Genomic DNA, 18,941 nt, shown 5'->3' on the forward strand with positions numbered 1-18,941 from the left:
GCAGTTTCCTAAATTGGAACGCTGGTGCACCTAGATAAAGGCAGTTTGCATAATCTAAGCGGGAGAGGATGATGGTGGGGATGGCAGAGATTTGGTGAGGATTGGTAATGCAAGGGAAGATATGCCTGATGATGCCTAGGTGGAAGAAACAGGTTCTGGATACAGAGTTAATGAGTTGGGAGAGGGATAGTCAGGTGCCCAGCGTGCATGCAAGATTTTTGGCTGAAGTGGAGGTTGCCAGGGGGTTGGGAGGTGCTAGAGAGTGAGGCTAGGGGATAGGTTGGGAAAGAAGTGTGGTGTTCATGCAGACTAGGATTTCTGTCTTCCAAGGGTTGAGGATGAGGTGGTTGGTCATCATCCAGTGGCCAATATCTGAGAGGCATGATGACAGATTGGGACATGTGGAGCCTGGTGATTTGGGGATTTTAAAGATGATCTGTATATAATCTGTGTAATTGTGGTACTTGAGCTTGTGGGAGCGAATGAGTGCACGGAGTGGACTGAGATATATATTGAAGAGGATGACCCCTTTTGGCACAGGGTGGGCTGCAGAGGTAATAGTGTGGAGGAGCAAGATTTGGGAGTGATTAGAGATGAAGGAGATCCATGTGAGGGCAGTATCTATGATTTTTAAGAGCGTAGCCTGTCCAGGAGAATGGATGGTCAATAGTATTGAGGGCAGCAGAGCGGTCAAGGAGAATGAGCATAGTGCATCCTTTCCCATCCGCTGTTCTTTTTTGGTCATCCCAAATGAACACTAAGGAGGACTCAGTTCCTCTGAGGAGTCTGAAGCTCAATTGGGTAGGGTCAAGAAGGTTGTTAGCTTCAGTGAAATGGCAGAGCTGCTTGTGTGCTGTGCGGGCCATAAATGTGGCCATGAAACGTATGTTGGAAATGAGTCGGTAGTTCAGGGGAATGAGGGGGTCGAGCGTAGGTTTTTTGAGGAGGGGTTTGATATAGGTTTTGAAGGCTTCCAGGAGGAAGATTCCCGTTGTATGGGATTGGTTAAGGATTGAGGGTGCAATACTGCCTGCACAGGTTGAAGTTAGGATGTTTTTGAGGTGAGTGGGCAGGCAAGGGTTCTCAGGGGATTCTGATGGGTGGCTTTGTGTTAGAAGTGAGACAAAATCCTGATGTGAAATTGGAGCAAAAGAGGTGAAGGTTTGCATCAGGAGGGAGTTGGGACTGGGAACTAGAGGTGGGAATGGAATGGGCCGGGGCATTATTGCTATTTTAGAGATGATGGCATTATGTCTGTCAATAACGAAGTTGTGAATATGTTTGGATAAGGCATTGCATAGGGATTGAAAGTAAAGTGGGGGGTTGAGCAGCCTGGTCATTTGAATTCAGAGTTGATTCTATGCAGTTGCTTGCTTGGGTTGTGAGAGTACAACATTCTGTTCCCATACAATGCTTTTTGGATTTTAATATTTCCGATCTGTAGGGTCTTGTTAGTCTTGTCAGGGAGGTTTTGTTGAGAGAGGTTGGGTAGGTTGTTCAAGTCCGTTCCAGATGGTGTTTGAGTGTTTTAAGAGATTTGGGTGGGTGCTAAACCATCTGGGTGTGGGGCCTGATCTCTGACAGGTCTGTTTTGTTGGGGTGGGGTGTTTTAAGGCACTGGTGAGCCAGTGGTCGAAGAGTTTGATGGGGGGCCTTTCTGGAGGGAGAGTAATGTGAGAGAGTTGAGGAGAGAGATGGCTAGATCAGGGGTGATAACAATTTTGTTTCAGAGTGGGGTTAGGGGGGCAGAGGAAGGTGAAGGCCGGGCATGGCCTTGGGAGGGAGCCAGGGTTGAAGATGGTAAGGAGAAGTAGATTGCTGAGTGATCTGTCCATGTTAGGGGTAGTGGAGGCAGAGTGGATATGATGTTTGTGGTGCTGAAGACTGCATCGAGGGTGTGGCCTGCAGTGTGGGTGGGCAGAGAAATGCATTGTGTCAGGTCGAAAGCTTCTGGGTTATCTGTGAGAGAGTGGGTCATAGGGTTAGAAGGGAGTCAAACCAGATGTTGAAATCACCTAGAATTGTGAGTGCTCGATGTAGGTTGAAGGTAGTTGACAGAGTGTCGCTGAGTATGTCTGCAAAGTTTTTGTTGTTGCCAGGGGATCTACTAATGAGTAGGAAGCTGTGGGATGTGGAGGGTGAGAGTTGGAATTTTATGAGTAGGGATTCATAATCTGTGGTGCTGGATAAGGCGTCCTTGATAAGCACTTGAATTTGATGTTTGTGTAGGACGGCTAGTTACCCACCTCTTCTTGATCTGTTCTGAACAGTCAGATTTTAGCCAGGAAGGCCTTGTGTGGAATGGGTTCATAGTCATCAGCAAACCAGGTCTTTGTGATGAAAAGGATGTCTGCGTTTTAATCCAAGATAAGATCAAAGATGTTAAATTTGTTTTTAGAGACAGACCTGGCATTGATGAGTATGCAGGAGATTTGGCGGGATGTAGGGCTGGGTGTGGGTTTGTTTTTGGAGATGTGGGTTGTTCTGGAATGCATGCGCTTGCCAGGGTCATGGTGAGGGTTGTAGAAGGGGTAGGGATGGAGGGGGGAGTGGTGGTGGCAGTGTGAGGGGTAGGGTGACCAGAGGAGTGTATGGTATGGAGGTGGACAGAAGGGGAGGCAGAGGAGGGGAATACTGTTAAGACCGGGTTGGGAGTAGGAGGGGAGGATTGGGTGCTATAGCGAAGGGGCAAATATTGGGATCTGGGTTGCAGCACAGGTGATACTAAGTGGGGCGGGCTTGAGGTGGCTGAGGCCTGGCCCTTTACTCATCTTTTGGGTGGCCCACGAGCTATGGGTGAGAGTGCTGGGGCTGTTGGGGTTGGGATGTTGGCCAGGGCTGCCCTTGCTGCACTAAGAGAAGGGAAGTTAGAATTGGGGAGGTGCCATGTTGTTCGGGAGTGGTGAGACACACCAGCGGAGGCAAAGAGGTAGCAGGGGAGTTGGAGGTGGGACTGGAAGGTGGGCGGTGTGAGATGCTCAGGGGGTCAATGTTTCCAGTTCTTGCTCTCCAACGTGCTGCTCTGGCTTGGGTCCGGTGAGATCTGCATGGAGGTTGGAGCAGGAGGGGAAAGGGGGGTGGACAAGGGAGGATGTGGTATGTGCACCTCAGAGTGTTGGAGGGGGAGGAAGGGGAAGAGTAACATAGTGGAGATTTGGCTGTGCGTGGAGGAAGGGTTGGGTGGGATGGGCATTGTTAGGCATACTGCTGTGCCAGCGTGCAGCCCTGATTTGGGCAGTGTGGGGTATGGTGTATATCTTGTGGGTAGAATGCCCCTTTTTAGAGGAGCAGCTGGATGCATTATCCCTAACCCCTGCACCCTAAATGCTGTCATACTGGAACAGTAGGAGAAGAGCTCTGTATGGGACCCTATGTGTTGTTCCTATGCCACATTGAGTGTACCTGAGACGATTTGCACTCAGACAGCCATACCCAATGTACCCTCATACTGAAAGTGTGGAAGGATGCCGTGTGGAAGGATGTCAGCATGTACCATTGGACCTCATGGTGCATTGAGTGAAACCTGATGAGGGCAGAGTGATGTCATGAAGCAAATATATAAGGCCATACTGAAACGATATGAAAATACTTAAGAGAGACGATATAACTGTAGTAACAAGAGGAACATGTACAAAACGATAAAGTAATCATGAATGTAAAAGAAGACAAAGTAACTTGCTGACCAATAAGTGTAAATACACAGTAACACAAGGTAGAACAAATATTTAGAAGCTTGTTATAGAGGAATATATAACGTGGCTAGGACGGCCATAATTGGAAAATGGGCACTAGCTTGTGTTAAGATTCAATTCAGCTACCTCAGAAACAGATCAGGGTTAAAGAGCCAGAAGATGCTGGAAGAACCGCTTAGTGTGCAAAACGAAGAGGCGTCTATGTTGGCTTGGGATCAAGGATGCTATTTTTAAGGAATAGCTGCAAAGCACCAAGGGAAGTAGACGGATAAGTCATGGACATGAGACATATTTCTCTCTGATTAAAGAGAAAGAAAACAACTGCAAGAGTCAATTATTGCACAATTAACAGTGTATAATATCTATAGAAGGTACAGTGAGCAACTCCTAAAGGTCAAGAAGAGCAATGATACTCAGTATAATTAAATCAAATAGCAGTAAGTAAGAGGCCAAAATGGACAAATGTGTGGTCTCTTCACATGTGACTCAGAAGTCGAAAACAAGGGCTATTTATTAAGCTGGGAATGAAGATAGTGCTGTGCTTACACTCCCTTGAATGTCCCAGAACAGAGAGCAGGATACAAGGTCAAATACAGATGGGAAACTTTGCCTCATGGCGGGACTGATGGGAGAAGATGGGCTAATTGGGAAGGTGGGGAGTAATCTGACTTGATTCAAGCACCTGGGTTTGGTTTCACTTACGTGCTGCTAATTGAGCAGAAAGTCCAAGGTTGGGTGAGAATGCCAACCAATCAGTGGCTCTATATGGCAACCTGCTATACAATGTTAAATAGACCAAACTGCTGTCAGTTTGTTTGCATAATCAGTATTAAATATATTTAGAGGTAGTTTGTGGTGTGTCTCACAGATAAGAGACATCCAATGAAGTACTAACCCATATACATTCTCTAGTAGACATGTACCCCTAACCAATCCCTCTCACTAATAGGTTTTACAGTTTGCCACGTAGGATGATGTCATAGATGATACATATTGGGGTATAATACCTCTGTGTAATCAAGTACGTGTGTGAGTGTGCAAGCATCAGTCCGATCTCTGCCAGTTCAGCCTGCTTTATTAAATTGAGAATAAAGTGGTACTCTGACATATTCTTTGAGTCTGTCCGGTTATTTGGTCTGAGATCCTTTTCGGTAATTCCATCTAGCACAAGAGACATTCACGGTGCGAGAGCACATGTTGGTAGCAGTGCGGATGGTTCAGGTCTAATCCGACGTAGGCCAGATCTTTGGACTTTTGGCTGCTCCCGCCATTAGCCAGAAGACTGTGGAGCTTCCTGTGGAGAATGGTGTGCAACAAAACATGTGTAAAAAGATACGATTGGCAGGTCCACCTTTGACAAAATACTTGTCCAGTCCCCGAACGGTAGGCTAACTGGTAGGTTGAGGGAGAGTCTTTGCAGAGGGACTCGAGCTGAGCCACAGACATAAGTAGAACATTGAAAGTGGCAAAAATAGGGGGAAGGACTGTGTTGTAAATAATACATATAGGGCCTCATTACGACCCAGGCGGTAAGTTACCGCCTGGGCCGTGACTTTACCACCATGGCGTAAACTACGTTTACGCCATGGTGGTAGGCGGACTTACCGCCCCATTCCGAGGTCCCCAATCCCCATTTACCCTTCCCCATTCCCATTTTTGCCCCATAGGGCATAATGGGAGTGGGGAAGGCGTTAATTACGCCACCGTGAATTACGGTGGCGTAATTAACAACATGGTCCCTTAGCGCCATGGATTTTAACACCTGCTAAAAGCAGGTGTTAAATCCGCCATGGCGCTAAGGGACCTCGTACTCAGGCGGTAAGGGTCGGCCCTGTTTACGCCGCCGTAAAACCCTTACCACCTGAGTCGTAATGAGGCCCATAGTATCAGGATTTTTGGGGTTCATAAAGAAGAGAAGTATACAAATCTATTCCCAGTTCCAAGGGGACAGAAGGGTAAACACTAAAAAGACTCCAAATAGGGGTATTAAGCATTCCTGGGGTAAGGCCAACATGAAGAGTGTCTATCAAACTCCAAGATGGGGTAAAAATGAAACAAAATACATTTACTAAAGATAGTAAAGGAAGACATATGCAGGGGGACATTTATTAAAGTGCACACGTGTGGGGTTTTAAATATGTCAGTGTAAAGCTTTTATTGTGTTTAAACTAATAGACATGAAACGATAGTAAAAAATGAAGGTGATTTGTGCAAACTAATAAATTAATAAAGAAGAGACTCTTAAAATATCAATGATAGAACAATGTAATACTAAAAATTGATATAAAGTGTAAATGAAGGAACACAAAGAACATCATTGCATAGAAGTTTGTAAAGCAGATAAAATATTTTGATTTTCGGATAAATAAGCAGCGATTGATGGTGCCTGCTCAAATTGATCAGTGTATGTATGTTTGTCTGGCTATACAAATCCACACTGTTGAACCCACTGCTACCAAATTTTGCATGAATTCCTCATTTGTCTAGGGCAAGATTGTAGTCTATGTTTGGATGCAAAAAATTCACTCCGTAGACACCCTCATTTACTGATGCTCACCCTGATTCAATACAGTAGGTATTAGATGGAGGAAAACTTTGGAAAAGTATCTGAAGCAAAATGTTCAATGTGTTGCTTATTCCTTTGAAATGTATTACTACTCTATGCAGTTTTAAAGTGTTCATTAAAGCATTTTTGAAGGAAATTAAAAACAAAATGAAACTTTTTTTATCACGCCACTCCAAAATGTGAAATGGCAAGGTTACAGTTTACTTAAGTTGATTCACAAGAAGAGAGCACAATCAATTAATCTTTCTTGGACATTTTCTCAAACGTGCCGAAGCCATTGAGTGACTGAAACATGCCGCACAAAAAACAAACTTCACTTGGAAAAGCTCCATCTGATGCAGAGCGAAAATCAATATCAAGGGCTTCTGAAACACAACAACAAACAGCAGCACAACTTGCCAACCAGAGGAAAAGAGCAGCTTTCTCCAGGGCAAATGATATGCCAGAGAAAACTGAAGCAAAATTTGCTGACACAAGCAACATCCTCCAGGGCACATGAGACACCAGTGCAAACTGAAGCAAAACTTTCAGACAGGAGGACAAGAGCAACATCTTCCAGGGCACAAGAGACACCACTCGACCAGGACACAGGCAACGCCGGGTACCCTACCTAGTTTTTGATACATGAAAGAATAGAATAAAAGGTTTGGTAAGTATAGACAGTCGAAATCAAATTGTCACCATAGTGGACGCTCCTCTTCTACACTTACACAGCTAAGACAAGGAAATATCATTCGGAATGGGTCTGAGGCACGACTAATAACACACTCACCCCGTGGACTCAGGAGGGTTTGTTGTCAAAAACAGTATTGGGACTTATGACATGTCACATATAAGGGAAAGAAGTTACAGAAAAGGTTAGCTGTTTTAGAGCTACGGAAGATATACAAGAGTGAGAAAGAAGATCCAGCGGTGAAGGAGTGGATGTTTAATCAGCATAAAGGGGAGGATAAAATGCTTTCAGCTCCCCTTTTTCCTCCTGAAAATGAGATTTTAGACACAGAGAATAAGGGATTTTATCCCTTAGAGTAATTGAAGGCAGCAGCGGGATACGTTAATCTGACATATGAGCCCCCCATTTATAACAGTATAGTGCTGTTATAAAATGTAATATCTTTTCTATTTGAAATGCAATCTTGGTGTAGTGGACATTTTACTCCGAGCCTCAGTGAAGGCTTCATTTCAACTTGAGTTCTGAAAACTGTCTGCATTCACTTGAAAAACAGGCTGTGTTCAAGGATTGTTTTGAGTTTCTGTCTGATAAAGTTGCAGGAGAAAACAGCTTGCATAAGAAACAGAATGTGTTTACTTGTTAGGGTATTCTGCATGCATACTGGCTGGATGTTTGTGGAGTGCTGTGAGGAAATGAACCTTCAGGGAGAGTACTGTCAAATTGGGGACACACGTTTCTGCTGGGCTGGAGAAGGTGGATGCATCTTGTCTAGTCTGTTCCCATTGTAATGATTTCTCTGTGCCAACTTGGTCAGGGAAGCTGTCCAGTGAAGTTCTTTGCAGGGATTAAGTGGTGCACAACCATGCCAATGGTGATGTAACATTTTTTCCTAGTTCAGAATGTTATTCTGTAACGTTTATTTGAGTTAATAAATGGCCAGGAAAGAGTTTTATAATCTAACTGAGAGTGAGTAAATTCTTGCTTTCGAAGTGTACAATGCTTTCCTATTTAGTGTATTGCAGAGAAAACTAAGTAATACATAGACATCCATGCACCTATTTTGGGAAAAGCAAACAAGCAGTGAGGACAATGTGGAAGAGAGTTAAAACAGGGAACACAAATATATCTAGCATGATTAGAGAAAGAACACTCATGATAGCCAGATGGAGATAGATCAAGAAGCAAGGAAGTAGAAATAAATAAAGGGCAGTGGTAAGGAAATAACAATAGTACAGAACAAATGGATGGGAGACAGATATTACTCAAGCTGGATGATGAGGGCATTGATGGGGTTCGAGAAAGAGAAGAACGGAAAAAGAAAGAAAAGGAAGAAGACAGCATATAAAGAAGAGAAAGAAAGAAAATGTAAACAAAGTTAAGAATCAAAAAGGTACGAGGCAAGGAAAGAAAAGGAGGGACTGGAAGAGAAGAAACAAGAGGGGGTAGATGCACAAAGAATGAAAGAGCATAGGTTGCAAAGAAGATGAGAGAAAGATGAATTAAGGGAGATGAGAAGGGAAGAAGAAATTAATAGAAGTAGGGGACTAAAAGATGACATGATAGAATATCTATGTCATAGAAACATAGTACTGATCGAAGCACAAGAACAATTTGAGGAAGAGAGAGGGTCACAACAGCCTGGCAGGGAGCTCCAAGGGATAATAAGAATACCAGCATGGACTGATGAGCGAGATACAGAAGACATAGGGGAAATAATTAGAGATTTATATAGGCAAATGAGGGATAAAGAAGGACATAAAACCCAAGAGAATGTAGAAGAGTCTTGTTGAGGGAATTTTGAGGTAGGTCAGATGACTTCATAACAGATGAGCATAGAACGTTCTCTTTAAATAGACTTTGTCTTGATGATGTGGAAAAGCATAATAGTCATACAAGCTGGGGCATAACAATGTCAGATGAAAAAGCGAAGAAAATGAAAGAGTGTGAAGGGAGAATGCATGCAGAGTTTCAAAGGAAATGAGTGTAGAAAAAGGGGTAAAATTGTCAGATTTAGAGGATCCCAAAGAGAGAACACCAGTATCAACACCATATACTGAGCGATCAAAAGCACAATCACGCAGTGCAGGGGATGTATGCCTGCCTTCTGTAATTAATCACAGAAAGACATCCAGAGGATACAATTCAAATATTTGGTATCAAGGAATTTTATTAGACCTAATACAATTTAAATTATATGAATCAAATCATGATTTAATCTGCACTTCTAGCAGCAATTTACATAGCAGGAAAAACTTTTTAAGAACACATCTAAATGGTAAAATTCATACTATTCAATCGTCCAAGCATTCATCCACATGCATCCGTCAAACAATCCACTCATACCAAGCACCAATGAGTATACAATATAAAATCTATAAAAGAATTTCATGACATATGATTCATCAGAAAAGGTTATAGAAAGAATGTTCGATCAATATGTAGGGCCACAATAAATAGTGCCAGTGGCCAAACAGTTGAGATGGGTCTCAGAAGTCTCCGACCACGTCCTCATCCCAAGTTTCACTCAACCGGTTTCGACGTATGTACTTTATTATAGTGATGTTTTCATCAGGAGTAAAGAGTTTACATTCTACAGAAAAGAAAGAAAAGGGAAGCACAAATTAATGAATTCCCTTTGCTTTGATGACGACATGAGACGATATATAGACACCAATTCAAAAAACATATATAACATCATTAAAAAAGATCAATTAATTGAAAAAAACAACAACCTGCTCTCAAGCTGAGTGAAATTCTCCGGGTTGGACCTGAGGTGTCAGACAGAAAAAGTGCTACCTTCATGAGATGATGTCTTAAAGTCATCGTGGAACCATGTCATAAGCAGAACAGATAGCAAGTTATTAGACAGATTATTGGGAAAATTGGAAAACGGAATATTAACTGTCTCCGACTCAGTCAAATAATTAAAGGGTGGACAGGAAATGCTGGCCACATACCTCCTACATCTACCAATGTTAGCATCTATGAATTGGCCAACTGGAAAGGGGAGAGAAGAGAACATGACTAACCTTAGCTTTGACGGAGGAAGGCTGTTCATGGCTTCCTTTGTTTTTTTAACTGGGTCCACTTGTGCATGTTAATTAACAATGTCCCAGGCATGATTCCTGCAGGCAGGGATGCTGAGGGCACAAAAAGGCTCTCACCTATAAGATGTTGATGTATATGTAAGCATAACTAGGTTGCACCCCACAATGTCGGTCCAAATTAATAAATTGACCATTCTTACCAGGTGTGTCCCGTTGGTGACACAAGGCAGTAGGTGAATATACTGGTCCCATGATAATCCGAAGTAGGCTATACAGGTGTTTCACATGCCTAAATGGTAGAATGACAAGCATTTTAGTAGTCACAAGTTTACAACAGTGTAGACTCATTCTAGTCACACTGATTGTCCATGAAGTATCCTTATAGTATGTGCGGCACAGATTAAGGGCACTACCAGGATGGAGACAAACGGGCGAGACTAGCCCCTTCTGGAAGACAAGGAATGTATCCAGGTATGATTATGGACCAGGTTTTTCACAATTCACAGAGAAAGGGGGAGGACGACCACAATATATACTATGGCCACGAATAGATAGTGACAAATTTAGGTGTAAATTACCAAGTTTAACTTCTGGTGCGGGAAAATGGATCTATGCATTAGAGAGAGTGACATCAGGAATGGCATCAGCTATAGGTGACATAAAAGTCTTGCTAGCAGCCATTATAGGGGAGAGAGCTGAGAATATTTGGAAGCGAGCCGGATATGCACGTGTGACTGCACAAAACACAACACGCAATGGAGTGCCATTGCAGAGCAAATGTTTGGCTCACAGTACAATATCCTGATAGATCAGATACGGGTGTGATTATGTCTAGGAAAATGGGGAAGGATGATGACCCTGTTGCTTGTATTCAAGATATTCAAGAGAGATGGCCCCTTGAGACGCGTGAACCATGGGATAAAAGGGTACTATTATTTTGCCACATTTTGTGTCAAGGACTGCCTGAGCCAGTGCAAAGGCAAATGGAGAAACAGGTGGGAATGGAAGCGAAGCCATGGCTGTAAATACAATTGACAATCATGCATTACTGACGATTAATGCAGGCAAAGAATACGGAGAAAGTTGAGAGTAGAAAGCAGGAGGAAGCAAAGTTAGTCCAGAAAAAGTTGTCCAAAACAGCCATAGAGGGAGCGATATTGACAGGTAATGAAGGTGGGGTGACACAGGAGATGCAATCAGTGCAGCAAAACAGCATAGTATATCCCACGGATCAGAGTGGGTAAAAGCTTTGGCCAATGAAAAGAGGAAATGGGCCTATAGGAGGAGGACGAGGTGGATTTCAAAACCCCCACGGAAGAGGAGAATTTAACAGTGGACATCCTCAACAATGCTGGAATTGCAGGAGGATGGGACACATTCCCAAAGCATGTAGAAGTAGAGGAGGCATTCAGCAAAATTAGCAAGATCCAAGAGGGGGATGGACTATGCTCCGCAATTTAACTCAGAACCACAGGAATAGTATTCCCAAGATCACATGCCGGTTTAGACATATGCACTGCAACCAAAGCAAATGCAGCAAGCGCCATTACAAATGCAATCGCCACAAGAGCAATCACAGCAAGTGCGCATGCAGGCACAACAGATCCAAACTCAGCAAGCACAGACACAGCAGGTTATAGTGCCACAATGGAATTTGACTACAGGAGTCCAGCAAGCATCTGCACCCAAATGTCAAGACCTGAGTTCTGCGCAGACAAAGAATACCTCCGTCCCCAAGTACCAATCAGAAAGGTATAATTAACTCGCTGACCGGTTATTCGGGCCACATGTGACTGCAACAGGAACACCAGGGCTCCACGCGGCTGCAAAGAAAACAGGTTATGTACTGGGTTAGACAGGCAACAACAAGACCAGGGCCCTCCTTAAGACCCAGGCGTTAAGGGGTTTACGGGGCCGTAAACAGCGCCGACCCTTAACGCCTGATTCCAAGGTCCCTTTGCGGGATGGTGATTTTAACGCATGCTTTTTGGAGGCGTTAAAACCCATGCCGCAAAGGGACCTTGGTGTTAATTACGCCACCGTAATTTACGGTGGCGTAATTAGCGCCTTTCCCCATTCCCATTATGCCCTGTGGGGCAAAAATGGGAATGGGGAAGGGTAAAATGGGAAATGGGGATTTACCGCCCCACTCACCTTGGAATGGGGCGGTAAATCCGCCATCCACCATGGTGTAAACGTCGTTTACACCATGGTGGTAAGGGTACGACCCAGGCGGTAACTTACCGCCTGGGTCGTAATGAGGGCCTGGGTATATAATAGGCTGGAATAAGTAAACAACACCTACCAATGGCCTTTGTGAAAGTGTATATCTGAGGGAGTGAATCGTGTTGTTCCCTCTGTGAGATGTTGGCCCAGTTCCCTCTGTGTGAGTGTATGGATGTATTGTTTGTTTGTTTGTTTGTTTTATTCATTTATAATGCGCACCAGACCCGAAGGTAACAGGGCGCAGCAGTACAGAATATGCAAGGCTTTCAGTTACAAGTTACAAATAATACACAAGCAATTTTTATACAGGCAATATACAGATAATAAACAAAGCATTTTTATACAGGTAATAGGGGTCAAAAGATGGAGGAAGGGAGAATGTACAAAAGGGGGTGGGGAATGTATAAAAGCAGATGTCTAAAAAAAAAACTAGTTGTCGGACGCCTGTAGGAAGGAGGCGGAGGTCCACCAGCCCCTAAACACTCTCAGGGTGTCACCACTTGAATTAGATACTATGGATAAGGCTGGAGTAGCTGTGAGTATTACGAGAAAAGGCCGGAGACCATTCAAGGTAACACATGGAAAAAACATTCTCGAATCCGTTAATGTTGCCAGGGTCTGGATTCCATATGAGTGAGTACACCAAAGACAAAAAGGAGCAGCCAGAGGCAGTCCGTAACAGCTGACAGAGGTTGGGTAATCCAGGAGACTTGAAGTGCCGTAGCCTGAGGTAAAGAGAAAGCAGTCCAGGAAGCGTGAGCAAAAGTTTGTTGATCCAAGAAACAAGAGTCTGTAACGACACTCGCCAGTAAAGCATACAGCTGAGAAGCGACGAGCGCCCAGCAGGACATTCGTTTTATGTGGTTGCTAGGGAACAACATAGCGCAGACAGGGCTATGTTGTTGCGCCAGGCACTGCATGGGCGGGACCATATCACGTGACCCTGGAAACGCCACGGCAACCACCAGCGCATCCATAGTTGCCAAGGGTTCCTACCCTGAGAATGCAGCATACTGGTCCTCCAGTGTAACGGGTATGAGAGGTGTATATTAAGCCTTGTACTAGGAGGATCAGTATACTGTGAGTACCTGGGAGGAGTATGCCTAGGGGAGGATAAGACATGAGACATGGAAGAAGAAGTGACATGGGGCGTGACAGGGAGTGTGACTGTGGTAGGAGGAAATCCTTTCACATGTACAGGCATTCATTTATATCCACATTAGGACATCCCACAGAGAAACCTGATATGTTCAGTACTATCAATGACACCAGGCCCCCAAGAGGAACCAAGGGTCAAGGTGATGATAGGAGGCAAGATATTTTCATTTAATTTAGACACTGGAGCAACCCGTTCCTGTGTCCGTGAGGGAAAATACCCAATGTCAGGCATTGCCACGAATGTGCAGGGATTTTATGGGGCCATGAGCTTAATTAAATACAGACGAATCACTATAGGAGAACGCAATATGTCAATGTCATTATTATATTCTAGGCAAATGCCAGTCAACATATTAAGCTGTGACTTAATAACGAAACTTAATATGACAATGGGCCTCATTCCGAGGTTGGAGGTAAGTACAGGTACTTTCCAGCATGGCGGATAGTACGAGACCGACCTCGTAACAGACTGCTAATTGCAGCCCATTACGACCTCGTGGGCACAAGCTTTTCGCCATCCCGGAAAAGTACCTAGCGGCATGCCGCTAAATGACCCGTAAAAACCCCTTACCGGCATGGTGTGAGACGTACTTTACAACACCGCCACGGAAGCAGCACCGTCTGTAAGTAATGGTGACTGTAATTTACGGTTGCCGTAATTTACGGTCGCCGTAAAATAACGGATCTGGAAATTACGTCATTTCACAGGAACGGGAAGGAGCGCAGCAGTCATCTTTAAAAACACAATCCATTGCCGTCCTCTTCAGGCAGCACCCCTGGGAGCAATCCGAAGTTATGACCACACACCCCAGACCAATGCCTAAAGCCCCAAAGAAGTCTGAGGACCGGCTCCGCAAGAGGAGATACAGTCCGGAAGAGCTGCAGGTAATGGTTGACTACCTTGCGGAGCACGCAGATGTTGTTTTGAGCTCCAACATGCGGCGAGAGTCAATAATCCGCAAGAAAAACATCTGGGCACAAACCGCCCAAAGGGTGAGTGCAGTAGGCACCACCCCCTGCACCTCCAAGGACTGCCGCAAGCGGTGGGATGATTTGCGGGTGCGGGTGCGGAGCCTCCTCTCCACCAACCGGAGTAAGGGAATGCAGACAGGAGGGAGCCCAAGTTCCCCATTCAGACTGGAGCCATGGGAGGAGACATGCGCTTCACTGATCGGGACGGAATCAATTGAGGGCGTCTGCGATATGGAGTGCGGGGCTACGTGGTCTGGCAATGGAGGTGAATGTCCAAAGTCAACACTGCCAAATGCATTTACATGATGTATAGTCCCCCAAGGCCCATCAAAGGCACCTTCTCATGCTGCCGTCCCCCAATTCAAATAATGCAGAGCCAACTGCCACGCATTCAAGGACCAAGTGCAAGTACATAACGCACATCACTTATTTGCACATACCATCATGCACACTGTGCTGCAGGTTCGGCAGTGTGTGAGCCAGACTGCAGATTACCAGGGCAGGATGAGTCACTCCGACACCTGCGTACATATCATACTCATGCACATGTACTAGTGTTGTTGCTACACCCAAAAGACCACAAACCCCAAATGACTGAAATGTGAATGCAGCCATCAATGCTCTTAGGGCATCATACAATCACTCATGTTGTCCCTCTCTTCTACCCCCACATGCACTGATCATGACAGCGGCGAGCCGCAGACGAGCCGTCCAACCACCTCCATGGGCAGTGCCAGGGTCTGCCGCATTCCAGCCCGGACCAAAACACCCACCCCGGCTCCCGAAAGGTCAGTGGAGGATGCACCACCCCAATCCCTCCCTGCATTGGCGCCTGCCACAATGGCCACCCCAACGTCGGCAGAGCCTAGTATTGTTGGGGAGGTGGCAGCTACGGACCCCCAGGAGAATGTGGACAGCCCTTTATCCATCTGGGGGGTGTCCGAGGAGGAGTTTTATCCCACAGTCCACACCCTACCGGCATGGTGTGAGACGTACTTTACAACACCACCACTCATCCATTCAAAATTTAAATACACCTTTGGAGTTGCAAAGTTTAACCTGTGTGGACATTCTTCATTCAGCATGTGTATCATGACGTTTGACAGTGCATGGTCTACAAGTATACACACACACATGGCCCTGTGTGCCCATATAATGCCGGCCTCTGCTGTCCTGGGTTTTGGTTATTATGTCCAAACGTTGTTAGCCACACAACATGTCCCTCCCATGCACCGCCTCCATGATGCTGTCTTGCCCCTTCCTCCTCCTCCTTCACTCAATCTTCATCTGGTACTAGCAGTCCCATGTCAGGGGACAGAGCCACATTCCAAGGGATGCACAATTTGTTGAGCTGTACACATGACATGGGGGTCTTGGACGCCACATTGCAGTAGATGGGTACCCCACCAGTCCAGTTTCGGCAACTCATATGTGCCTTATGCAAGCCAGGTGGCTGCTTCATCTCCACACATGCACGGGTATGGCCACTATAATAGGGCTCCCTGGGCATGGTCTGTGGGTTTCTGACAGGGGTCCGGTACCATGGTGTCAAGGGACAGCCGCCAACAACTGCATGTGTAGCCAATTTAGGTAAGTGTCTGGACTGTCATGTAGGAGAACTGTTCTTGCTTGCCTTGCTTTCCGTCTGCACGTTGGGGGAATGGTATTGCTTGCGGTTGTGATCCACCACATGCATGCCATATAGGTCAACCTAATCCATGTGGGTGCTGTCAGGGGCACCCATGTCATTTGGCATGCCTGCCAATGCATGGGGGCCAACTTTTGTGTCGTATATCTGCTGGGTAGTCCTTGTTAAGGATTTTTAGCCCCTTGCGTGCCTGAGGAGGTGCTCCAGCACTTCGTTCTGCGTCTGTGTACTGGACGGTTGTGAAATTCCATGCATGGGTCCAACTGTGTGCTGATAGGTGCCTGTGGCATGGGTGTGGGGCACAGGAACCACCTTCAATTGTTCCGGGAGCGTGGTGTGTATTTGTATGCTGCTCACTTATCTAGTAATTGCACCACCAAATTATGGTGGTGAGGCTGTCACATTCTAGTGGGTAGGGGTGTGTGTCTGCTCAGGGGTTTCCTTGAGGAACAGGACCTGCTGCGTGGGAATGGGGGCTGCTGGGGTGGTGGTGGAGGCTGCACTGGTGCTGCATGCTGGGCCTGTCTCCCCTTCCTTCTCCCCCTGTGTCTCCTCACTTGGGAGGCCTGGTGTTTTTGTTGTAGTTCTAGTGGTTGTGACCTTGCTGGCAGGGCCTCCTGCCTCATGTGCTGCTACCACTTTTCTTGGTGTGGGAGGGGGTGTAGTGTGTGGGTGTGATCCTTTTGTGGTGTGGCACACTCCATTGCCTCCACCTGTGCTGATTGTGTGCACCTGTGGCTCTGTGGACCAATGCTCAGGGCTCTTTACTCCTTCTCTGAGATGCCTGTGTGTACTCCATGCCGGTGAGATACTTTCACGGCCTTAATGAGGCCGTTATTTACGTGTGCGCCATACTTGTGATCAGCTCCGGTTTACGCCATGCCGCTAATTCTGGCATGGTGGGGCGCGACTAAAATAAATAGAAATAATTTTATTTAATGGACTGGACCTTCTTCAGGGACTGATAATAATAAAAAGATTAGAAATAATTTTATTTCTATTTCTTTTTATTATTATCAGTCCCTGAAGAAGGTCCAGTAAGGACCGAAATGCATTGGTCTATGTAACGTTTGCTAATGGCCTCAAGAAGATGAAAATTGATTAATAAATATTTTCACATTACAATTGAACAAATTCATTATCATTTTTTCAACAAATACTGGAAAACAACAAATATTTTTAAGAAAGCGTGGGATACCCACACAGGTCCTTCCAGCAGACTGGTATAACTCATCCAGTCAACAGCATATCATATTTTCTTACCACCCTTGGCAACGGGGAGGCATCTGGCGACAGGACGAAATACCTTATGAAGAATAAATTACCACAATAACTATCACGTAGTGCCCACTCATTTCTTTTTTGGACAGGGTTCAAAGAGAAGCAAAAAAAATGATCAACCTATTGAAGCAGAGGATTTGTTAAAACAACCAATTTTATACCCCGGGGACCAGGTGGTGGTACGAATGTTTGTACACACTTGAAGTACCTCCCTGCTTTGAAGGTCTGTATGAGGTGGAAGAAGTCCCACCCACAGCAGCCAAGTTAAAAGGACAACGAGCCTGGCTTCATTTGCACGACATAAAGTCAAATAAAGTTGAAACCCTGACCCCTCCTGCAACTACGGACAGTGAAGTAAGGCAATAAGTTCCTCGTATGCAGACTTGTCCTATGGCCACGGCTAAAGACAAGGAAAATGAAGAACACAGCAGCACCTTACACTAAAGGTCAATGGCCCTCATTACGACCCTGGCGGAAATCGAAAAACGATGGCGGAAATGCAATACCGCCATCGAATAGCGCTCGGTGCGACTATGACCCGTCACCGCAAAGTACGAAGCCATTAGCGACACCGTAGTGAACGCCAACGCTAACTGCACCAAGCACGCGCGCGCGCGCCATGCCAAACCGCAAACACCACCATGGCGCAAGGGTACGCCAATTCCGACCCTAGCGGACATGTACCTAACGCCATCAGGCATGGCGTAATGTACCATTCCGCCATGGCGAGAAGTACGGCATCGCGAATCAACCGTAAACGGCCCCACTGAGTGCCTGTACACCGCTCCCTGCCCACAAAGTACAACTCCCCGTAGGTGCAATGAAGTCACAATGCAACCATTGAAATGTACAAGTCACCCATGCATGGCAACGAACAAAAGAAACACAAGAGGGGCCAATGGGAGCTGCAGGGCACAGATGGCACGAATACAGAAGCCATCCCAATGGACATGACCACAGTCCCCCACCAAGAAACGCACGCAAACACAGGCACCTGTGACCAGCAATATTCCGAAAATCACATCATTCCACCAGTCCACCTGGCTGACCGGCATCTGTTACACAAAACCCAATCCCCCGCCCCTGAGCATGACAACATTCAAACAGTCATATTGGCAGCCCCCATCCCTGACCTCACTGGGCTTCGTAGGCAAACGCGCCCAGCACAGTACCACGCAACTAAACCCCGAAGCTGGAACCCAATGCAGATCTCCTCACAATACATCGCCCCCCAAATAGGCATATGCCACATCACTTGCAAAGAAAAACGCTACACGGGCCAAATCAGAATAGAAATTTTATGCACATCAAAGTCACCAAGCCCATACAGCCATCAGGCCATGAACTCCAAAACACTAATCACCATTGTGGGCTGCATCCGCAAGAAATGACCAGCCACTACCTGAGTGTCGCCCTGTTCCCCCATGGTACACAGAGCCACATTCACGTACGAAAAGGCAACATGGAAGCGCACAGAACCGCAGGGCCGTCCCAATGGGGAGGCACTAGTCCAGCTGAAAGGCCGAAATGTTGCTCCGAGCCACCAGTACTGCGTAAGGGCATGTGGGCCATTGGCGATCGTCCCATAAGATCGTAATGCTGCTCCACTGATTAACACGAAGCAGCAGGTGTCGGGAGTAAAATCCATCTGCAGGAGTGGCATACAGATGGCAGTGGC

This window comes from Ambystoma mexicanum, chromosome 4q, assembly GCF_040938575.1.
Source record: "Ambystoma mexicanum isolate Mex_15411 chromosome 4q, UKY_AmexF1_1, whole genome shotgun sequence".
Lineage (NCBI taxonomy): Eukaryota > Metazoa > Chordata > Amphibia > Caudata > Ambystomatidae > Ambystoma > Ambystoma mexicanum.